The sequence below is a fragment of the Anolis carolinensis genome, chromosome 1, assembly GCF_035594765.1.
Source record: "Anolis carolinensis isolate JA03-04 chromosome 1, rAnoCar3.1.pri, whole genome shotgun sequence".
NCBI classification, from domain to species: Eukaryota; Metazoa; Chordata; class Lepidosauria; order Squamata; family Dactyloidae; genus Anolis; species Anolis carolinensis.
Window position 1 is genome coordinate 208,693,744 of NC_085841.1, and position 18,683 is coordinate 208,712,426.

An 18,683-nucleotide genomic window follows, 5' to 3' on the forward strand; every position below is an offset into this window, starting at 1 on the left:
CCTTGGTCTTTCTCTCTTCCTTTTTCCTTCCATTTTCCCCAGCATCGTGATCTTTTCCAAGCTTTGCTGTCTCCTCATGATGTGGCCAAAATCCTTCAGCTTTGCCTCTAGTATCCTTCCCTCCAGTGAGCAGTTGGGCATTATTTCCTGGAGGATGGACTGGTTGGATCTTCTTGCGGTCCAAGGCATTCTCAGGATTTTCCTCCAGCACCAGAGTTCAAAAGCGTCTATCTTCCTTCGCTCAGCCTTCCTTATAAAAGAGAAGTAGATGTTTTTCTGAAACTCCCTGGCTTCCTCCATTATCTAGCGGATATTGGCAATTTGGTCTCTCGTTCCTCTGCCTTTTCTGAACCCAGCTTGGACATCTGTCAACTCTTGCTCCAGGTATTGCTGGAGTCTGCCTTGCAGGATCTTGAGCATTACCTTACTGGCATGGTAATTTGAGCATTCTTTACCGTTTCCCTTTTTTGGTATGGGGATATAAATTGATTTTTTCCATCGGATGGCCAATCTTGTGTTTTCCATATTGCTGGCATATGGCATGCATCACCTTGACAGCATCACCTTCCAAGATTTTAAACAGCTCAGCTGGGATCCCGTCGTCTCCTCCTGCCTTGTTGTTAGCAATGCGTCTTAAGGCCCATTCAACCTCACTCCTCAGGATGTCTGGTTCTAATTCACTCACCACACCATCAAAGCTAACCTCTATATTATTATCCTTCCTATACAGATCTTCCGTATATTCTCGCCACCTATTCTTGATCTCATCAGCTTCTGTTAGGTCCCTGCCATCTTTGTTTTTGATCATGCCCATTTTTGCCTGAAATTTGCCTCTGATGTTTCTGATTTTCTGGAAGAGATCTCTTGTCCTTCCTATCCTATTGTCTTCTTCCACTTCCATGCATTGCTTGTTCAAAAATAGTTCCTTCTCTCTCTTGGCTAACCTCTGGAATTGTGCATTTAATTGGGTGTATCTCCCCCTATCGCTGTTTCCTTTCGCGTTCTTTCTCTCTTGGGCTACTTCCAGTGTCTCAACAGACAACCATCTTGCCTTCTTGGTTTTCTTTTTCTTTGGGACGTACTTGGTTGCTGCCTCCTGAACAATGTTGTGGACTTCTGTCCATAGTTCTTCTGGGACTCTATTTATTAAATCTAGTCCCTGAAATCTATTTTTCACCTCCACTGCATATTCACTGGGAATATTTGTGAGATCATATCTAATTGGTCTGTGTATTTTCCCCATTCTCTTTAGTCTTGATTCTAAATTTTGTAATAAGAAGTTCGTGATCTGAACTACAGTCAGCTCCAGGTCTTGTTTCACCGACTGGATGGATGCAAAGGATGTAGTCAATCTGATTTCGGGGTTGACCACCTGGTGAAGTCCATGTTTAAAGCCGTCTTTCAGGTTGTTGGAAGAGAGTGCTTGTTATGCACATTGAGTATTCCCGGCAAAATTCTATCGGCCTACGTCCTGCTTCATTTTGTTGTCCCAGACCATGCTTGCCTGTGATCCCAGTTATCATTTGACTGCCCACCTTAGCATTCCAATCTCCTGTAATGAGAATAATGTCTCTTTTTGGTGTGTTATCCACTAAGTGCTGAAGATCCTCGTAGAACTTATCTAATTCTGCTTCTTCAGCAGCTGTGGTTGGGGCGTATGTTTGGATCACTGTGATGTTAAATGGCTTGCCTTTAACTCGAATTGAGATCATTCTATCATTTTTTGCGTTGTATCCAATCACTGCTTTCGCAATTTTATTATTAACTATGAAGGCTACTCCATTTCTTCGGTGTTCCTCTTGTCCGCAGTAGTAGATCTAGTGGTCATCTTTTGTGAAGTGGCCCATTCCAGTCCATTTCAGTTCACTGACTCCCAGAATGTCTATCTTTAATCTTGACATCTCACCAATAACCACATCCAGTTTGCCCTGGCTCATAGATCTTACATTCCAGGTTCCTATAGTGTGTTGATTTCTAGAACATCGGATTTGTCCTTCACCTCCAGCACCGTCGGCCGTTAGTCTTCCTTTCGGCTTTGAGCTAACTGCGTCATCACATCTGGGGCTACATGGACTAGTCCTCTGCTCCTCCCCAGTAGCATTTTGACCATCTTTCGACCTGGGGGTCCTATCTTCCGATGGTATACCGACATTTCTCTGGTTGTACTGATCCATATAGTTTTCATGGCAAGAATACTGGGGTGGATTGCCATTACCTTCCCCAGGGATCGTGCTTGGTCTGACCTCTCTGCCATGACCTTCCCATCTTGGGTGGCCCTGCACAATATAGCTCATGGCTTCATTGAGGCACTCAAGCTCCAGCACCACGTCAAGGTAACGATCCAAGCTGGAAATGGTGAACTTAGATGTGTTTTAATGAATGAAGCTGCCCGTTTTTAGTGGTGGTATTAGAGTCCCTGGCGGTGAGGTGCCAAACCAAACTTACTCCTTGCCCTAGCCACTCCAGTTTTTATTTATATCAGCATTGGGCTTCAAACATGGATTGTGCATCCCACGTGGGCCATTCTTTTGTTGGACAGTCAGCAATTCAGCAGTATAGTTTCCATAATGAGTCTGTTTATGCTTCCCAGTATAAATTTATACTTCGCAGGGCAGTGGTAGCAACAGTAAGATACACCCAAAGATGGGGAAAAGAATTTAAGAGAATTGGATGTGTTCCTATGACACAAGTCAGAGATCTTAGGAAGCCAGGGGGCTTATCATAAACTGTTAGTAAGAGATCCTTGCTGCAGGAGGAGCTGAACAATCCATTGGGCTCTGCCCCAGTGTTGATTTATTCTGTCATTGTTCTTACTCTGGTTTCTTCCCTCATAACAAAATGAAGACAGAATGCAGGGTTTGTTCTTGGCTTTGTTCTCTGGTTTGTTAGGGCTAATTGAAATAATAACGCCTCCTTTCTGTGGTTTCTACTGAGGCTGGGAATTTGGATCATTTTGGTATACCTGCTTAGAAATGAAGACTTGATGGTTCTCTTGTGCTCTTAAGGAGGTGCTTTTATCTTCCAACTTTATTTTGAGATCCATTATCTTAGAAATTACAAATTAATAAGCTTATTTTAGTCACAAACTTAACGCTTTCATTCATATTGACGGTAGTTATAGGAAAGGAATCCTGACCTAGCTTAGTTTGTTTTCTTGACTGTGACGAAGTATAGTGGGTCCATTGGGCTTATGATCTGTTGATTCTGCCCACTACTCTTGCCATGTCTCTGTGGAAGCTGCTTGCTTTGGTAGATAGTGGTACCATTCCTGCTTGCATGCAAGAGCACTTCCAATTGCAGGGTGGTGAGCAATATCTGCAGTGATATTGTGACCGGTGGTGGTGGTGGTGGCACTCCTGCATGGTCATTCGTGGAAGCTGCTTGAGGGGAGAAGGGGGTGGTTAATGGGCTCTTGCCTCTGCTGTTGTTCTACACGATTGAGCATTTGCATTTTTGCAGAGGGTCCTTGAATCAACTCCATGCAAGTACTGAGGGGTCAACTTTTTGCTTAAACTGGTGCTAACAGTGCGATCTCATGCATGTCTTCTCAATAGCAAATCTGCTGAGTTCACTGGGAGTTATTCCCAAGTAAGCAGGCATAGGATTGCAGTTTCTGCACTAGCGCTCGGGTGGCACAGTGGGTCCAAGGGTTGACGGAGGCTACATCTCATAGCTGTGACAGTAGCTCCAAAATGGCACAGTATCACTTGGCTGCCTAGGAGTTGGAGGAGAGGAGTGTACCGCTACCACCAAGATTTGAGGAGAAGCCAGAATACCATTGTTGTTGTTGTTATTGTTATTATTATAATTTATTGATTTACTTTATTTATAACCAGCCTTTCTCCCTGAGGGGATTCAAGGCGGCTATAGAGGTGTGAGGCCTCGCTGGTTAAGGACAGCAGCAGTGGCTGCAGTAGTAGCAGGTGAGAAGGGAGGCGGTCTGGGCAAAGGGAGGGGAACATTGGCCCTTTGCTTACTCACAAGTAAACGACCCATCCCTATTTCCCAGAACGAAAGGCATAATGGAGGCAGGGATTGTGGTAAAGGAAGTCCATGGGAGTGACACACAGATGGGTTGGGGGATTCTGGAGTTTGCATCCATGTCAGTCATTGCATCACCTGGTGATTTCAATGCCTCTAGGTTTTCGTAAAGTTCAGAAGTGGCACCGCAGCAGAGAGAGTGCTCACATTGACTTATGGATAAGTTGACCCAGGTTATTTGACTATGGTCAAATCTTTTTTGACTTAGCCATGAGTATATGTGATAATACTTGATGACAACTGGGCTTTCTGATCCAAAGTTTTTAGAATTTACTAGAAATCATATAACTCCTATGTGTATGACTCTGTATGTTACCATTTGGATGGGAAACAGCCCATGAATACTGTTTGACTATATTCCAGGCCTGCATAACTATATTCCAGGCCTCCAACTTCTTGAAGCCCTAGACAGCTTGTCCAATGGCCAGGAAATATGTAAGCTGAAGTCCAAAACCCCCCAGGGGGCCACAGGTTGTGCAGGCCTGCTATATTTCAATGGAAGGAACTGGCGAAACCACCCTTGAGTATTCTTTGCCTAAGAAAACCCTATAGAATTGACAGGCGACTTTAAGAACAGACATGCACATGTAAAAACATATTTATACCAAAGTGCTGTTGCATAGATAATAGTATTCTTGTGTTATAAACTCTTTAGACTCAGTAAGAAATCAAGAATAAAGACATGTTTAGTTGAACAAAGTCTCCACCTAAACAAGACTTGTAAATCAAACAAAATAATTATTTCCAAAGTCACTGAGTGCTTCCATTTAAACTATATTTATACATAATATTGAAAAAAATCTAGTTAACTTTAAAATATGTAAGTTCTTGCCATTTAGGGTTCTGTGAAGCTGATCATCAAGAGGGTTGCAAATCATTGACTGTTTCTATTTTCAGAATTCCACATCCCTGAGTAATTTGCTTTAATTTCACCCAATCTAACCTATACTTCACACCATCACCATTCAGCTGTAATAGCTATGTTCTGTGCATAAGAAAAGCATATAAATGTCCACAATTACACTGCAAATGATTACAACTAGTTAGTGTTTTATGAAGCACTGTAGAACCAAAGTTACAAAGTATTGGAAAAATTATTTCTTCCGAAAGTGTTTTGTCACAGAATTTTGCTTTTCAGTTGCACCTTTAATTTGCTTAGATTTAAGTTGCTGGCGGGTGTACTTATAGGTTTTCAAAAGCCCTCTTTCGTATAAAACATTTAACTTCTGTGTGAAGACTGCACAGTTAGAATTCTCATTTCCCCCACATTTTTGGCACAGAATCAAAGCTAGTCCTCTATTTTGGCTCCACAGTATTCTCTGTCATGGTCTTTTATTATTGGTGGTCTCTGTACAATCTCAGGAGTAGGTTCTGTTGCTGTGTATAACAATGTTGGGATAGTCTGGTGTTACACTTGAGACGGAAGGAAACTTAAAAGGAAGTGGGGCAAGTGCTAATTTGAAATATTTTGCTGATACATCCCCAGTTCCTAATAGAGCTAAAGATCATATTGCAGTATCCTATTTTAGTTTGTAATGAGTTTGGATGATTTATTTGGCTTATTATAAAGAGGAGTCAAAATGAGACTTGCTGGATATGTTATTGGGCAGTGTTTACAACATTCTGGCTTTACTGAAACAACAAGAGGCATCTACGCTGTAGAATAAATGCAGTCTTTAACACCACTTTAACAGCTCTATGCTTTGAAATCCTAGGGTTTGTAGTTTGGTGATGCACCTGCACTCTTTGGCAGAGAAGGCTAAAGACCTTGTAATATGACAACTTCCATGATTCCATAGCACTGAGCCATGGCAGTTAAAGTGATGTTAAACTGCATTCATTTTACAGTGTACATTCATTTTATGACTAACATTGTACTGGTGTTACAGTGCTATCACAGCAGAACTTTTTTCTTTATTCCCTGCATCTCTGCATACTACTTCTAATTAGATCCCAAGGGCATAAAAGAGGCTGCTTTGCCATTGTGTATTGTCCCAAATCCCCCAAATTATGGTGGTGGAGGAGCTTAAACTGAAGGATCTTCCCCTCCCCCTCTCACTGTCCCGCAACCCTGTACACAGCATAGCTAGTGGAGCCACATGTGGACCTACTCTAGGCTAAGATATATACTACTTGTTTACTGAACAATATCTACAGAGACATTCCCTGTTTTGTAGGGAGAGGAAAGGATTGCAGAAGTGTTTGGGGACATTTCTATAACCAGATGTGAAGTGAGTACAACAGCTCCGAGATCTCAGGCAAACAGCACAGATCTCAGCAGTGATGTCATCATTTTATATCTGTCCACAGCAGTGGTTCCCAACCAGTGGTCCGTGGAACACCAGTGGTCCCCAAGAACTAAAATATGGTCTGCGCCTCACCGTTGCTGCAACGAGAGTAACTGGTCTCACGAAACCTAATAGTGTCGGGGCAACAGGATGTCTGGAGGGGAGAGGCTGACTACCCACAAAAGGTGCGACAACAAGCCTCCTGACTGCTCCTTCTCGTCCTCCCTCCCCCTGAGTGGAGCCGTTCTATGTGGGGCCTGGAAGCCTTGGTGCCTTCATTTTTAGACCTGTTCCTGTGGTTATTTGGGGTGCTGATTCAGAAAATTGCAATGGATAGATCACTTCAGCTCTAGGTTATTAAATATGGTTTTCTGTGGGTGAGCAGATGGCGACTACTGGATGGCATATGTTCTGTATCAGAAACTAGAGCTGATGTGGTCTATCCAATGCAGTTTTCTGAATCAGCATACCAAATAGCCAAACTGAATCTAAAGTTGACCAAAAACTGATTCGTAACCCTTTTGGTACTCAAAGTTGGAGGGTTGTCCCTTGTCAAAGTGGTGCCCAGTCAAAGTAGTCCCTGGGCAAAAAAAGGTTGGGAACTACTGGTCTAGAGAAGGGTGTTTTAGTGACCTTGTCCCCTCCCCATGGAGCAGGAAATAACAACATCCACAAAATCTCCCCAAAATTACATACACATCTAAGGAAAATATATGTGTTTGTCCCTAAAAGGATGCCAGTTAAGGAAGCAGACTTTATTGACTTTATCAATAACTACTGATAATTGCAATACTGGAAAATAATTGGAGCAATGAAGAGGTTGAAAAAAATACACAAAGGGTAACCCAAAAAACAACTTCAAATTTAAACTGCTTGAGAAAAATACCAAACTTAAATTGAATGAAATTGAGCCAAAAACTGACTTGTAAGTTTCCAAATGTTCAAACCTAGTGAAATATAGAAATTTAGAAACTTACACCCATATGTACAGGTAGTCCCTGAGTTACATTTTAAAGTGTAACTCTAGCCATGTTTTTAAAGTTTTGGATAGCATAGGGACTCTTGTGGTGTTTGTTTTGCATCTGTGCTCCTGTTCAAAAGATTTCACTTCGCTTTCTGTCCCTGTATCAACTGGATTTTGAAAATTTTGGTTTGTTGTGGAAACAAGGATTGGTGATAAAGCTTCAGTGGAGACACCTTTTCACCATGATCACTCTTTAAGGAGTGAATTTCCCTTCCTAAGGGTAGATTTCCTCTCATTTCCTGTTGTCTCAATGAGTCATGTGTAGGTTGGATGTCTATAATTCAAGGACTGCCTGTATTTATATAAAATTGTACTTAGCAAGATCCTTTAGTTAGAGTGCTCCAGTGAAGAATCAGCAGCGAGGTAGGATGAAAAGAGAAATAGACTTCCATAGGAGGCCTTTTCAAAGTTCCTGTTGAGACCTTTGTTATGGTGAGGGACAAGCCTTCCCTTCCCTGTCGGGATGAGGCCATCATTCACAAAAGTGTGGTGTCCACCTGCAAGAGGACCTCCATGCTTTGGGTTGAGCATGTAACACTCTGTGCATATTCTCTCGCAAGCTCCTTTGAAGCTCCTGAATATGTCATCCCGTCATCGTCATCCTGTTCTTTCCTGGTGTAACTTCTCTGTACTTTTGAACATTGGCACTGTGATTGTTTTAAGATTTCTGTTGGGTTTATTTATTTATTTATTTATTTATTACAGTACTTGTATTTCCCCCCCCCCCCTTCTCACCCAATAGGGGACTCAGGGCGGCTTACAATAAAAACATATATAAAAATAATACAGAACATTCGATCAATTAAAATTAAATAAAATAAACATTCATAAAAATATACATATAAATATACAATTGGCACATTTTGAGTCTAAAAAAATGGGTCTGTCATTGAGTTCTAAAGCATGTAGTAGTAATTGATACTGCTATTATTGTTCGAAGGCCTGGTCCCACAACCAGGTTTTAACTTTTCTATGGAAAGATAGGAGGGAAGGAGCCTGCCTGACATCATTTGGCAGGGCGTTCCATAGGCGGGGAGCCACTACTGAAAAGGCCCTGTCTCTCGTCCCCACCAGCCGCACCTGTGAGGCTGGCAGGATTGCCAGCAGGGCCTCACCTAAAGATCTTACATTTCGAGGTGGGTCGTAGCGGGAGACACGTTTGGACAGTGAAGCTAACACCAGCACCTTGAATTGTGCTCAGTAGCTAATTGGCAGCCAGTGGAGCTGACGTAACAGAGGAGTAGTACGCTCCCTGTATGCCGCTCCGGTTATTAACCTGGCTGCCTCCCATTGCACTAATTGAAGCTTCCGAACAGTCTTCAAAGGCAGCCCCACGTAGAGCGCATTGCAGAAGTCTAATCGGGATGTAACAAGAGCATGGACCACCGTGGCCAAGTCCGGCTTCCCAAGGTACAGGTTATTTGCATTATGCTTGTACCACGGTTATACTTCAAAAAACCATTGAATATCAAGGGAGCAAAAAAAGGAGCCCCGGTGGCGAAGTGTGTTAGAGCACTGAGCTGCTGAACTTGCAGACCAAAAGGTCCCAGGTTCAAACGCCGGGAGCGGCATGGGCGGCCGCTGTTAGCTCCAGCTTCTGCCAACCTAGCAGTTCGAAAACATGCCAATGTGAGTAGATCAATGGGTACCGCTCCGGCGGGAAGGTAACGACGCTCCATGCAGTCATACTGGCCACATGACCTTGGAGGTGTCTATAGACAACGCCGGCTCTTCGGCTTAGAAATGCACATGAGCACCAACCCCCAGAGTCAGACATGACTGGACTTAATGTCAGGGGAAACCTTTACCTTTATCAAGGGAGAATTTGGTTTTCAGTCCTCTTGTCAGTTCGGGCAACTGGCAGGCTCTCTTCCCATTATATGTAGTTATAAATTGGTTCTTCAATTGGTTTCTTATCTGGAGAGGCCAGCTTTAAACCAAAACAGTTGTTGCCATTTTTATCTATAGTTCAGGTTTGCAGACTTCATGTATATTAAGCCAGCATTTTAAAAAATAATTAAAAAATCACATGTTCATGTTGCGATTTCAGTTTTGGGACTCAATCCCACAGTAGGTCTTTCTGCATTTTCTCACTACATTATTTATTTGGGGTATTATTTGGGAGTATTGTCAAAACCATCCATTAAACTTATTTCAAGATCAGATTGGTAGTTTGAAGCTTTTTAAAACAGTCCAGTTTTTAACTAATTAATGTAAAACCTACAGTTTAATTCAACAGCAATTACTCTCCCAAAATGCATCATAAGAAAGATTTAAACATGACTGCAGTTTATGTGCGATTGTATTTTGGAAGCCCATTTCCTTTTATTTATTTATGCGACTTTTTATTGGAAGAATCAATGCAACTCTGTTTTTGCCTTTTTTGCTTAAAAGGCACTTGTTGAACATTGCCACAGAATATACATCAAGCATCATTTTATTGCAGATAAATTTTAGTATTTCAATTAATGAATGTTCAACTATAATATGCATTAAAATAATTTGTTTCTAATGGAAATAAAAAAGGAAAATGTTCTAATTAATATGCATGGAGTATGGATATGTGGAAGAGCATATCTGTTTGTTGAATCATAACAATAATTTATTCAATGTATGGTAAAAGACAAATATCCAAAGTGGATTGCTACAGATATTCTCTTTTTCTGCAGTATTTTCCTGCAGTATACAAAATGTAGGCAGCTTCGTATTTAAGTCAAACTAGTTTCCTGTGCTGTATCATAAAACTTTCAGCCCAATCAGCAACTGCATTTAAATACCGCAAATTGTAGCAGCAAAACAATAATTCTGCTGATTAGCCCCTTTCCATTTCTTGTAAGTGAACTGTTTATGCTGTTGAGTACCTTTTGAAAAAAGAAAAAGCCAAAACAGCCTTGATTAGTCAAGGAGTAATTGGATGACTTGATTTTAGCAAGAGAATGAATTGGTTGATGATAGCCTGTAACTAAGTGTAGTGGTTCTGTTCAGAGGAATACATAACATAGATTCATCAGATCTTGACAGGTATAATATAAGCACTGACAAAATCTGTGAATGTTTTGAAATAATTGTCATATGGACAGTATAAGAAATGGCAGAAGAGTGTGCTGGAGTGTGTATGGAGGCAACTTCTAATATCAAGTATGGATGTTAACATATGGAAATAAACATATACATGAAAACCTGAGGAATCTATGCTTTCTGTACATTATTGCAGGAATATAAAACATGGGCCTTCATGGGAAAAAGTATACTTGGTGAAAAGTGGTTCTTAAGGCTGGGAAAAGGCCCTCAAATGAGACCTATTGAGAGAGCAAGTTAAAAACCTGGAAATAGAAAAGAAATATTGCTGCTAAATTTTGATGATATTTTAAAGCTTCCTTCCTTAGGCAAACCCAAGATTTAGGGAATGAGAGTAGACTGAATACATAGTGAGATTTTTCTCTATGATATACTGAAAACCAAAACCCTAAGGCAATTAATGTGGCACTAGAAATGGTGTGAGGTCATATGTGGAAAATGTGTCTTCCTTACAATTATTCAATAATGCAGATTCACTATATATTTTTAGCAGGGGGAATGAATTGCAAGAATAGTGTTAAGATAAACACTTGTGCAAAGTTGAAATTTCTGTAGTTGGAACAAATTAGAGTTGAACTTAGAGATCCCAGCCATTTCCTTACATGGTACTTCTAAGTTATGCTTGGCACATGGTTATTTAAAGATATCTGTACGATGGTTTTTCATATGGGAGATAGATTCTTTGAGGTTTACAATAGGGCCTCTGTTGTCTTAGAGCTGTGGAGTAAAGCAACAACAACACCTGTGTGTCTTCTATCCCACTGGCCTAACGGATTCTCAGTGCAGCTTCGTCATTCTTGAATGTAGACTTGTTGATGTAAAACCTCTTGGAAGAAACAGAAGCACCATCTAGAATGAATTCCGTGCTAATCTTGGTTGGTCCTACCATCAAGCAGAATGAGATGGTACACCAAGAAGAAGATTGCAGTATCACTAAAAAGCAGCAAAGTGTTAGTTGCGTTGATTTTTTAAATCATCAAGGAAATACTATTGGGACCTGCAACAATGTAGGCCTTCAGACATCTTGTCTAATTGGGATGTTCATTGAATATCTGTAACCGACATATTCTTTTTTTTTTACTCATTGCCATCTGGCAAACGGTACAGGGTGACAAAGACAAGGATAAACAGACTGAGATATAACTTTTATCCTAGAACTGTGGCTATGTTGAACTTTCGCACTGATGTGGCATTGGGGGCTGTATAGTGGTGGTTGGGGTGTGGAGGTGGATGGGTTTGTTGTTTTGTGGTGTGTTCTGGGGAAGGCATTTAATTTCGTTGTGCAATAGCACAATTACAATAAAGCTATTCTATTCTATTCTGTAAAAGCACTATATATGGGACACCTATAAGAGCCCTATTCTTTTCTTCTTCACATTTTGTAATTTACTTTCCCACTCTTCGCCCAACATAGACCTTTGAAAGAAATGTTCTGTCTTGATGTTACCTATAAGATGAGAGTGGTAATCTTGTACCTTATATGACAGTTTTACTCGCACTACACACTCAGTGGAATTCCTTTCTGTTTCTAGTTACTTACTTCCACAGAGCTATCTCCCTCTGGGTCTCTCAGTGGGATAATGCCTCATTATTAGGAGAACTCAAGTCAATAACTGGTGGTAATGAACTGCTTATCATACGATCATTTGTGAACAAACTGTAGACCAGGTCAGTGAAGATACTGTGATTATGTGACTGCTTAAGGTGAAATAACTTCATATCTTGGGGAGAGCTTAGCTGTGTTCCTTCTGAGGCTGTTGAGATTGCGGACATAACGTTTTGTCAGGAAGTCTGTGGAAGATGAAATCCAGAGCCTGTTCTTTTTATGTTTTGGAGATATAATTTTGTCTCTGTGCATGTTCCTTTAAGTCACCTGTCCATTTATGGCAACTCTGAATTTCATAAGGTTTTTCTGAGAATTAAGACCTTTAGTGTGCAAAGGCGTATATAGCCAGGAGCTCATGTCTTCCCTGGATTAGAGCATCTACGTCAGATGTGAAACTTCCAGGTCTACATTTTATATGCTTGAATCACAACTGTCGTATTGAGGAAGGAGCTTGTCTGTCAGTCCTTGGAAGCTATAGGACACAATGCATGCTCACACAGGTAGTTCCGTGGAAACACTTTATTGAAATCCTTCTTGCCAAGATGAACACAAAGCTAGTACTAACCCATTCCCGCCAAGACCCCAGCATATCAAACTAATACTTCCCTCCAGCCCCCCTTCCACATTCACACCTTTCTGTCGATAGTCTTTTCCCAAGCTTGAAAACCAGAGCAGGCCATAAATCAATCCTCCTAGCCAGATGGCTTTTATCATTTAGGCTATGTCCACCCCCATAGCTCTAGCAGGATGGGTACAGTTCAGCTGGTGTGAGTGCTGGGCATTCACATCCTGACATTGTCTTCTGCAGCTCAAGAGAATAGAACACGGAGCAGTGGAGTCAAGCTACAGGAAAAGAGATTCCACATAAACATTAGGAAGAACTTCCTGGTGGTATAAGCTATCTTACAATGTAATACACTGCTTTCAGGTGTGATGAGTTCTCTTTTGGAGGTTTTTAAACAGAAGCTGGATAGCCTTCTGTCAGAAGTGCTTTGATTGTGTATTTCTGCATGGCAGGGGATTCGACTGGATGGCCTCTGGGGTTTCTTCCAAGTTTTTAATTCTAACCATTTTAGATAAATAAGCATGGGGAATTATGTTCAACATAGATCCTCATCACTTCTTTGTTGTGTGAGACTCAAACCACTGGAGTGATTCTGTAGAACTCTTACACATCCTCAAGGATGTTCTATGTTTCCTACCTTTGGATAGTTAGCTAGATAACTGGGGTGCTGTTAGTAGAAAAATATCACCACTCAATAGGCTTGTGTACGTGATTTTCCAGGTGAGCTCCTCAGAATGGATACCCCACCATTCTGACCTATTGTACTTAAACAAACAGGATGAAGCTGTTTAATGAAGATTTAAAAAACTAACATTAATGTCACAATCAGCAAATTTTTATCAGCAAAAAATGTGTGCAAATCCGAGTAGGGTGCCCTGTGCAGCTGACAGATGGTAATTTTGTCAGTGCCGATTGTGTTTAAGTGCAGGCCAAGGTCTTTAGGCACTGCACGCAGTGTGTCGATCACCACTGGGACCACCTTTACTGGGTTATGCCAGAGTCTGTTGGGTTATCTAGCAATCATGCATGCATTTTCAATGTGGGATGGTTTATGTTGTTAGTTTTGTTTGTTGCTTAGTAATCTGAAGCCAAAGCTGCATTCCAGAGTTAATGGCACCATTTTAGGGGTTTTGCATGTGATGTGGGAAATTGGAGTATACTTCCTGGAGGCATACAGGAAGTTACATATGCCTTTAGAATTTGGGACATAAAAGGGGTGACTTTCTTTTGTTCTCTCTCTCTTCACCTCTTCCTGCTCTTCTTGCTCTTCCTCTTTTTGGCTCTTCATCCAGCCATGCCATGCTGATGTTATTTCTTGTTAAGAGATATGTAATATCCTGAACTGTATTCTTTTGGAACTAAGATGTTTTTACCTGTATAACCATCATCATACAAGATTGTGAGTAAACATATTTTTACTATTTTACTTTTGATGTCTCTGATGTTTATTTTATGCACATGACTCTTTTAAAAGGAAAGGGAGGCTGGCTATTTTTGCTTTTTCTCACTTCTACTCACATTTCCTAGACTTCTGTATTTTTGTTACTCTGCACCAATATCTAACCATATTGGTATCATAGTCCTAACAGGTTATGAATATATTCCTAATGGAGTCTTTGCAGTTCAACCTTCAAATCCTCATATGGTGTCAGCTTTTCCAGTTGCTTCTCTTCAATCTTGCTATCACCTGGGATTTCAACTTTGATGATCCATACTTTGTTTTTTAACACAATCGTGAGATCAGAAGTATTGTGCTCAAAACTCTGTCAGTCTGAATTTGGAAGTCCCAGAGTAGTTCGATGTGTTCATTTTTTGTAACTTTTTAAGGCTTGTGATCTTACAAGTTCTTTATTTATTTATTTATTTATTTTTCAAACTTATATGCCGCCACTCCCCTAGGGCTCGGGGCGGCTTACAAGACCCGGTTAAAATCAACAATTTAAAAACATCTTAAAACATCTTTAAAACATCTTTAAAAATATCTTAAAAACATCCTAAAAGCACCTTTTAAAACCTCTAACAGAACTCAAAGGCCTGCCGAAACAGGTGTGTCTTACATGCCCTGCGGAAAACCGACCTGCAAGGCACGGACTTCAGGTGGCAAGGTGTTCCAGAGAGATGGCACCACTACCGAAAAGGCTCTGCGTCTAGTTGCTGTTAGACGCAAGGCCTTAAAACTGGGGACTTCCAACAGGTCTTGGTCCTCAGAACGGAGGGATCTCTGGGGTTTGTAGGGAGTGAGGCGATCCCTCAGGTACATCAGCCTTAGACCATGTAAGGCCTTAAAGGTAAGTACCATCACTTTGAAAGTGATCCGGTGCTCAATTGGTAACCAGTGCAGCTGCGGTAAGATTGGTTTTATGTGGCATCTCATTGGGACTCCCTCAAGGAGCCGGGAAGCTGCATTTTGCACCAATTTGAGCTTCCGGATCACTGACACAGGAAGGCCGATGTAAAGGGCATTACAGTAGTCCAGTCTCGAGATGACCGTAGCCTGGATCACCGTAGCCAGGTTGTCTCTAGACAGATAGGGGGCTAGCCGTCTAGCCTGCCGAAGATGAAAAAAGGCGGTTTTGCTAACGGCAGAGACCTGGGCCTCCATCGTCAGTGAAGGGTCCAAGAGGACTCCCAGACTCTTTACTAGTGAAGACGGGCATAGCGCTTCGCCATCCAGGATTGGCAACTGCATATCCCCACTGCCTGGTCGGCCCAGCCATAGGATCTCCGTCTTTGCTGGATTCACCCTCAACCTACTGGAACGCAACCATCCAATAATGACCTTGAGGCACTGATGAAAATTGTCGGGTACAGAATCCGGTTGGCCTTCCATCTTTAACACAAGCTGAGTGTCATCAGCATATTGATAACACTTGAGCCCGAAATCTCGGACCAGCTGAGCAAGTGGTCGCATATAGATGTTAAACAACAGAGGGGAGAGAATGGCCCCTTGAGGTACCCCACAAAGTAGAGGGGACCTTTCAGAGACCAGACCTCCCCTCTCCACTCGCTGTCCACGGTTGTGAAGAAAGGAGGCCAGCCAATTTAAAGCTGTTCCCCTGACTCCAACAACGGCAAGGTGGTGGGTCAAAAGATTATGATCGACTGTGTCAAATGCTGCAGTGAGGTCCAATAACACGAGCAGCACTGACCCTCCCTGATCAAGCTGGCATCGAAGGTGATCCGTGATGGAGACCAGCACAGTCTCTGTCCCGTGCCCCGCACGAAAGCTGGACTGGAAGGGATCTAATCCGGCTGTGTTGTCTAGGAACTGTTGCAACTGCTCCGCTACTGCCCTCTCAATCACCTTGCCCAGGAACGAGAGGTTCGAAAGTGGGCGATAGCTGGAGGGAACCGAACGATCTAAATCTGGTTTCTTCAGCAGGGGAGAGACCACCGCCTCTTTTAAACCCTCTGGAAAGACTCCTTGCTCAAGGGAGCTGTTTATTATCTTCAACAGAGGGTCACATAATCCCTCCATGCAGGATTTTACCAACCAGGAGGGACACGGATCGAGGGAGCAAGTGGTCGGTCTAGCTGCAGCTATGAGCCTATCGACAGCCTCTGCGTCCAGTGGGATGAACCAGTCGAGGGTAGGCCCAGCAAGTGGCCATGGAGTCTCAAGTTCTCTCCTTGTATCAATTGTGGCAGGGAGGTCCCGGCGTAGTAGTGAGATCTTTTCAACAAAATAGCTTTGGAAAGCCTCGGCTGATTTGTCACAGGCAGATGGTATTTGTGGCACAAGTTCCAATGGATAATTTGAGCAACGGTATTATGCCTCTAAGGAGCCCCGGTGGCGAAGTGCGTTAAAGCGCTGAGCTGTTGAACTTACAGATCAAAAGGTCCCAGGTTCAAATCCCGGGAGCGGCTTGAGCGCCCACTGTTAGCTCCAGCTCCTGCCAACCTAGCAGTTCGAAACCATGCAAATGTGAGTAGATCAATAGATACCGCTCCGGCGGTAAGGTAACGGCCCTCCATGCAGTCATGCCGGCCACATGACCTTGGAGATGTCTACGGACAACGCCAGCTCTTTGGCTTAGAAATGGAGATGAGCACCAACCCCCAGAGTCAGACATGACTGGACATAACGTCAGGGGAAAACCTTTACCTTTATTATGCCTCTGCTTGTAGTCTGTCTGCGTGATCTTGCAGCAGCAGAGTATGTGATCCATCATTTCATCTGCTTCCTTGCAGGGTCTACACTTGGGATCTGTTGTCGACTTTTCTATTCTGGCTTTGATTGTTCTTGGGCTACAAGAATCAGGACCTCGGTCTCCTTTTTCAAAGTTCCATTTGTGAGCCACTTCCATGTTTTTTCCTTGTCAGATTTGCTCTCAATTTTTCCCAGGAACTGTCCATGGAGAGCCTTCTTTTGCCAGTTTTCTCTTCTGCTCTGCATTGTGTTTTTACGGTATTCACTTTTAACGGTATTTTGCACTTTAAGCAGTTTTCTACTTTTGACTTCCATCAATGTTGGTTCTTGACTGTCTTTCACATAATCTGCCAGTGCATGTTTCTCTTCCTCTACTGTTTGTTTCACTTGCAGAAGCCCTCTGCGTCCTGATCTTCTGTGTCCAGTTCACAATTCCAGCAGTGTATCTGATGATGGGCATTGCCCAGGTGTTGATAGCCTTGATTGTATTTCTGCCATTTAATTTGCTCTTCAAAATTTTCTGACCCTTTGGACATATTTTTTGCTGACCACATTTTTTACATTCTCATTCTTGATATTGTCCAGATATTTATAGGCTTCATTTATTATTATTATTATTATTATTATTATTATTATTATTATTATTATTATTGGTTGAAAGGTGACAAACGTGTTGCCTCAGATAAATAAATAAATGCACCACAGTATTTATCTACAGAAGGCATGGCCAACGTTGGCAGGCCATAGGTTTTCCATCTCTAAAGCACAGGTGGAAGGTCATAAAAATATTCAAGATTGGAATTTATCAAGATTTCAAGAAAAAAAGTTAGTGGTCAATGGGAAGGATAGTGAAGAGTAAAAATTTGTTAGAAATAATCTGCATAAAATTAAATAATAATACATTTTATTTGTTATAAATGAACAGGTGAAAGAGAAAAAGAGAGAATGTCTGTATTGAAGTAGTTCAAGTGGGAGATAAGCCTTTTCAAGAAATAGTCTAGGTTATAATCAAGAAAGAGAAAATATTTAAAAAATGGGTTTCATTCTGCTAGGAGTAGAACTTGAACATCCTCAGGTGGCTTGCCCTAAGCTCACACAGTGCGACTTATGGCTTTGTGAAGACCAGAACCTAGATCTCCTTCTTCTCAGTCCATTACTCTTAACAACTTACATACTGGAAGGTTAGGTTACTAGTAATATCATAATGACCTTTTTGACAACAACAAATATTAATCCTGATACCAGTCATATGTTTTAAAAATATTATTATAGGGTGCTTAAATTTTTATTTCATGTATTGTGCTATTAATAAACATGTTTAATTTTTGTTTTCATTGTATTTATTGATAACCCAAGAGTATCTCGGTTGAACTATGTTTCCACATTATGATTTCAGAGGGGCATAAAGTCAGTACACATGCTTCAGTAATATCTGGTTGTTTACCCTTATGTTTCCAGTTGGCAATTTGAAATTATGGCTTCAGCTGCACTTTAAATATGTGATAATAGCATGTGTTTCTAATAAGGGCCAGCACCATTTTGTTGAGATAGTGTGAATGGTTGTCACTCATATATGACAAATGCACCTTCATCTGCTTCTTTGATGGCCCCCTAAAAACCATACCCTCAAATCAGGCTGATGAAATTAGCTGCTGTGTAAATTGTGTGTCTGAGTGGTTCATTATCTAATCACCGTCAGAACCATAGCGATAAAAGTAGTTTGAGGCAGAGAAGAGGTCTGCCAGATGATTTCAGGCCTTTTTCTCCCTCCACCCTCCCCCCTTTTGTAAATCTGGTTTCCCTTGGAAACGCATCACTATAGTATAGAAACTTCCACATTCTTTGACATAGACTTCATTGCAATTTTAATGTTTACTCAATCTAATGAGTGGTTTAAAATGTTCTGCATAATTCTGAACCATTATGTCCAT

General features: G+C 41.6%; 1 protein-coding gene and 1 long non-coding RNA gene across 4 annotated transcripts in view; both read left to right on the forward strand.

Moving 5' to 3' along the window:
• The window catches only part of ola1 (Obg like ATPase 1), a 183,895-nt gene that overhangs the window by 73,377 nt on the left and 91,835 nt on the right, over window positions 1-18,683 (forward strand). The gene's annotated exons all lie outside the window — the stretch shown is intronic.
• Window positions 1,336-18,078, forward strand: LOC134294180 (uncharacterized). Its single transcript, XR_010001148.1, has 2 exons — window positions 1,336-14,001; window positions 16,794-18,078. It is a non-coding gene; the product is annotated as an uncharacterized LOC134294180 (long non-coding RNA).